This window comes from Chlamydotis macqueenii, chromosome 14 (genome assembly GCF_036417535.1).
Source record: "Chlamydotis macqueenii isolate bChlMac1 chromosome 14, bChlMac1.mat, whole genome shotgun sequence".
NCBI lineage: Eukaryota > Metazoa > Chordata > Aves > Otidiformes > Otididae > Chlamydotis > Chlamydotis macqueenii.
In genome coordinates this window covers 13,480,922-13,486,892 of record NC_141569.1, presented here as the reverse complement: position 1 = coordinate 13,486,892, position 5,971 = coordinate 13,480,922, and positions in this window count along the sequence as shown.

Below are 5,971 nucleotides of genomic sequence, written 5' to 3'. Positions count from 1 at the left end.
ATTTTCCTGACTCCTCTGAAGCTTCTCGGTGTGTTTCCCAGGAGGGAGAGCCTGGGGGAACCCCATGGGAAGTGCTTTGTCTTGCAGTGCTATGCACTGCGAGCTGATGGTTATTAGCACACTCAAAGGAGCTGCCAGTTATCTTTCATCCTGCTGTATCCCCTGGGAATAAGGCAGAGACCTCTGCACAGCACCTTGTTCAATACATTCGAGTCAACCATGGGGTCCTTTAGGCTGCTGAATTATAAATTAAACACGGGGCTGCTCAATTATGAACCCTTGGCAACAGCAACAGTGCTGTGGCACAACAACCACAGCCTGGGATGTCTCTGGCGTCTCGTGTTGGCCCTGCAGACTCACCTCCTGAGCAACAGGGGTACAGGACACACGGAGTTTTGCTTCTCAGCTTTCCTCCAAAGACAGCATCATCCCTCTTCCCTCCCTCCCTCTGCCAAAGCACAGCCCTGGTGCCTCCGTGTCCTCCTCCCTGCAGAAGGAGCACAGGCAGATCGCGAGCACTGAGAGCTTGTCACAGTGAGTTTTCCTGATGGTCCCAGGTTAATCGCTGCCTCGCACACACGCAGCCACTTAAGGTTGTTCTTTGCTGCCCCAGGAGACTCCTGACCAGCTGGGTTGCCTCACAGGGCAGGAGGAGAGGAAGGAGGAGGAGGAGGGTGGGAGGGATGGACTGCAGACTGCAGAGGATTGAGAAGGAAGGACATTTGAGACCTTCAGGATGAGGGCAGCATTCTGCAGGCTGAGCTCTCCAAGTGCAAATGGCTGGTAGGAGCCAGTCACTGCAGCATCTTGTGCAGTCAAAGCAGGGAAAAACCCCTCCAAAGGACTGTCTGGCTGTTCAAAACACCTGTCAGGACAGGGCCTTCCGGAGAGCCAACTGCCTTTTTGTTCAACTCTGGATAGGCCATCTGCACTTCCATACATTAAAGTTAAAGAATAATGAGATGAACTACAAGGTTCAGGTGATGGAAGTGGAGCGGTACAATTCCTTACACAATGTCTTTGAGTGTCTTGGAGGTCAGAAGTGTTAGCAGAATCTAAAGCAATCTGTGATATTGATAGAAAGAACCATGGGCACATTGGGCAGGAGAAAGGGGACAGGAGAGTACCCAAACCTCCAACTTTACTCTGAGTTCATCTCTAAAAGATAAAAAACCGTGAAAACATGCCAAGCAGCTGAGCAACTCCATCCCTGCCTGGAGCCACACAGCAGCCTGGAGCTGTGAAGCTCCTTGAAGATGCAGAGGGCAATGTCTTTGAGACACAGCAAAAGTACTGACCTGACCCAGCACAACTCATCCCGCGGGCCTGAGCAGCAAGGTTCCAGTGGCACAGAGCTTTCGGCTTTCCTGGTGCATCACCACGGGTCAGCACCGCAACGCCCGTGGGCGCCTGCCCTCCCAATCTCATCCTCTTGTCCTATCCCACACTGTGTCTGCCTTGCTCTTCTGCTTCACAAACACTGTTTTTTTCCACCTTTCCTTTCAAAGACAGAAAATAAAGGACAAAGGACTTGGTTTCCCTCTGGCTCTTGAACACAAGAGCCCTTGGAGAGGACCTATTTTAAGAAAGGAGAAGCTTCCCCCTGCTGCAAAAGCGTCTTAGCGCTGTGCCCTCCAGTCAGCACTTGAGACACCTGCTAGCAGCCACTTCAGCCTCCAAATGCTCATCCAGCAGTGGCAGAAATCAGTCTCTGCAAGACATGCTCCAGCAGAATTCACCAGAAGGTGGGGAGATTCGTAGCCTGGGGAGAAGCCTCCATCACATCCCCACCCTGCACCGGCTCATTGCTCAGGCGACAGCAATGCCACCTTCTCCCTGGGACGGGCACCGGTGGGCGATGGGTAAGGGCACCCGCTGGGTGGCTTGGACCCCCTCCGAGGCTGAACATCTCGCACTTTCAATCCACGGGGCTGACGAAGCAGGAGGCTCCTGAGGCTCCCCTCACTGATGGCAGTCATGTTTTTGTTCAGGATGAAAAAACCTGAAGCTGATTTTATGTCTGATGTAAAAGGCAGGGCAGGATCCCACAGAGGCCATTTGGCACATCTCGCTCTGTGCTTAGCCCCAGGCTGATGCTCCAGGGACATATCTCACCTTGGAAAGCCCCGGTGTGTCCGCTCCAGCCTTGCCCAGCAGGTCATTCCCTGCTTTTCTGATTCTCCACTTGGGAAGATGCTTCTTGACATCTGTTCTGAATTTGATTCTCCTCTATTTATGTTTTATAGCCCTTGCTCCTCTCCCCTTGGTGGGGCTGAGTGCAGTAACTCGAGATGATATTATCCGTATTGCTTAAGTTTTTATGCACTTCACTTAAATTACCTCATAAGCAGCTTTATTTTTCCCTTTCTCCTGGCTATCTTCAGCACTAGATATTTTAGTGCTGGGTTAAGTACCTTTATCCTTCTTTCCCCTTTCCGTAAGGTTAATTTTTAATGGCATAAGCAGAGTTTATCACACTTAACAAATAACCTGGTAAAGGGGAGCTGGAGCACACAGGTGTTCTCAACGCACTGCAGTCCACCCTGAAAAAGACCTCAGACGCAAGCGATGCTCCGGAGTGCATCCAATATCCTTCAGGTTCAGCTCAGTAATGCACAAACTACTCATGCTCACAGGAAAGCTGCAAACCTTCCTCTCGTTGAGCTCTGTGTTGCTCTCATATATGCACTGGAGAATCTCTTTAAGTTCGTCCTTGCTAAAACCATGCAAGCCCATGGCAAGCCCACTCTGAAAGCCAGTACCTGTTCCAAGCACTAACAGCTGCTGCGGGAAATAATCAGAAAAGTGAGGTTGAAGGCTAAGATGTTCAAAGCTGCCTTAATTATTAGAGCGTGAGCTTCCAAATCCCTCAAAGAGCACAGAAAATGTTGGCCTCAGAAGTCACGGTGTGCTCAGAGAAGCGGGAGCCAGGGAGTTTTGGGGACATCTTGACTGCAGTCTGCCTGGCTGGCTCCATCGGGCTTGGAATCAGTCCGATTCATTGCAGCAGCTCTGAATTCAGAGCAGAGGGAGCAGACAAGGCTCATTGCCCATTCCAGCCAGAGAGACTGCAACAACAGTCGCGGTTTTCATGTATTTCAAAAATAAGGTTACTTGAGTAGACGGCTAGGAACAGACCCTCTGTTTCCTCATCCCCAAACTGAGCCCCGCTGATAATTATGCACAAACTGTCAGGGCTGCTTTGGGAAAACAGCACTAGAACTAAAGGAGCCTGATGTGGTTTTGAGCAAGGCTTTGCCTGGAGAAGCAGGGTCCTCATCAACCACCAAAGCCCAGAGGGGAGAGCAGGGACCATTGAGACCCTACAAAGTGCAGCAAGGGCTTTGTCTCCTCAGCCACTGATGGTCCTGCTGGTCGAGCAGCCTGGCCCAGAGGTGGGCAATGGATCCAGGTTACTCCTGGGGAAAAGCATGTTCCCATGCAAAGCAATCTCTGGGTGTACTGGTGCATCTCTTTGCAATGTGGAATGCTCACATCCCTCCTTCCTTCACGCTCTGTTCTGGTATTTATCCTCTCAGTAAGCCACCGCCGCTTCGTCCTCCAGGACTGTGCTTCAACTTAGACACCAGCAATTTCCCCTGTCACAGGCGATCAGTGACATTACCCACCTCATCTAAGGGCAGAGGAGTTAAGAGTGTTATGCTCCGGGAAACTCTTCCAACAGCTTGGCTGCTTTTGCACCTCTCCCGGCTGCAGACGGACCCAGCCACTCCTTCCACTTTGCAGCAGGCTGGAGGAGCGACCGCTGGCGATGGCACTGCTTTCCAAGCAAGGCTCTGAGCATCCTCCACCAGCATCCAGCTTTAGTCACCTCCTCCTGCCCCACGCTGCCGGGATCTTAGTTCAAAGTAAACGCAGGCAGATTTCCCTGTTGACCGCAAGGATTTTGCTTGCTCAGGTGGATCCACTGGGAATATCAGCATTTTTATGTTATTTATTTTTCTGCTAAAAGCCGTCCTATGCAGATAAACCCCCAGGTGAGTCACACCACAGATAACTCCTTACCTTGCTTCCCGGACAGGGGACAAGGATTCATGGATGTTGGTGCTGTTGGTGTTGGAGAGACCATCCCTGGGAGGGATGAGGAGAGGGCTGGATGCCCTCCCGCAGTGCCAAGCCTTGCAATTTCTTTTTAAAAGCCTATAATCACCCTCACTTCTGTGAGCTACTCAAGCATTTGCATTGTTTCACAGTGTTTCAAGCACCTTCTGGAAGCAGCTCTAGGTTTCGGGGGAGGCCAGCGGGATGGCTGCGGGGGGCCATGGGCAGCAGGCATCCCCCCGCAGAGCAGCAGAAGCGGGCTGTGCTCCTGCCAACAGGTGAGCCAGCTCTTTTATTAGGGAAGAAAAAAGGGGAAAAAAAAACCCCAGCAAATCAATTCTGTTCACATGAGATTTGAGCTGAACTTCAACCAATAAGCAGTGAAGGATAAAGAAATTCTGTGGAAAAAAAAAAGTCCTGTTGTGACACAGCTGAGGTTCATTCATTTTTTAAAGACTGTTTTTTCTTTTCTTTTCCTGGTCAAAAATGTGATTTGCAGAAAAGATAAAGTATCACCAGCATACAAACATCTATCCAAAAATCCATCCAAAGGATAAGTGGAGGAGTTGACTTTCCCTACGGGTGCAACCATCTGACACAGGGCACAGTGCAGACACGGAGACCTGGACCAGAGTCTTGCGATCAGGCTCTTGCACAGTATTTTGGTTTCCATTTCCCTCTGTTAGAGGCAGATACGCCATCCCTCCAGCAGCGTTTTCTCCCCCTAACCCATGCAGTTAGGCTGGCCCAGCAGTCAGGGGCATGGAAAGCCAAGTCTTGTCTCACTCATGACCACTCAGCAGGAGAGACGGGATCCCAAAACCATTCACCTCTCTTCTAGGGATGCGAAGGACCCACTGTTTGCCCTCACCCACCCCTGCAGGCGTCCCAGGGTCAGAATCTGTCCCTTCGCACAACTCAGTCCTTGCCCTGAGGAGCTGCAGCCAGAGGACACCAGAAGGCAGGAGAGCACAGACTCCCTGCGTCTTTGCCATCTCGTTTCCATGCTGTCGTGCCATCTGCGGGCTTTATCCCACGGACTCCTGTCACATCCACTCCCGTTAGCATTTTGCGATGCTCTCTTGCCCTCTCCCAGCATCTGCTGACCAAGTGCCTCTGGTCACCTCTGCTCCTCGTCCTTCATCCAAGTCCTCAGGACACCACTACCCACTTTTGCTGCACTCTGCCCGGCAGCATCTCAACACACGAGCTGCAAACTGGGCAACTCAGGTGGCCAGCAAAGAGAGCTTCCAGATGGGGATTGAGCTGCTATTAATTTATCCTGTATTTGTTTTGAAAAGGTGCCTGGGGAAGGTACACCTTTTGCCTCTCCAGTCAAAGGCTTGACAGACAGAGGCTTTCTTCTTTCTCAGAAATAGAAATCCATGTTTATTTTGCATGTACCAAATGAATACCCAAGGCACTGCATCTAACCAGACAAAATCAGAGCTCCATCTCCCCCAAAATACTTCAGGAGAAAGAGGAGAGGGAGAATTTTTGGACCTTTAATAGAAGAAACACATCTGTGTATTTGGGATGGAGGCATTTGGGGTGTAAATGATTTTACTGGGTAACCCCAACGGGATTTACTCCATCTAAAGTGGGAAGGAAAGATCCAGAGCATCCATTTCCAATGTGATCACCGAGGAGCAGCCAGACTTCAGTTCCTACGAGGCTCTTCAGAGGGTTTGATCGTTCAGAACACTCTCAAATACAAAGTACTGATCTACCTGCAGCACCAGCATTATTCTGTCCCCAGTTAAAACTTGTGCAACTCTGCTGAAGTCAATTTACGAGGCAAACATTTAATTTAGCAAGCAGGCTCACAATCCTAAATTTAAACATATGTCAAGCCAGCTAGTAGCTTTGTTTTAATTAACTCTCAAACTTTGTCGCTGTCATTTCTTTA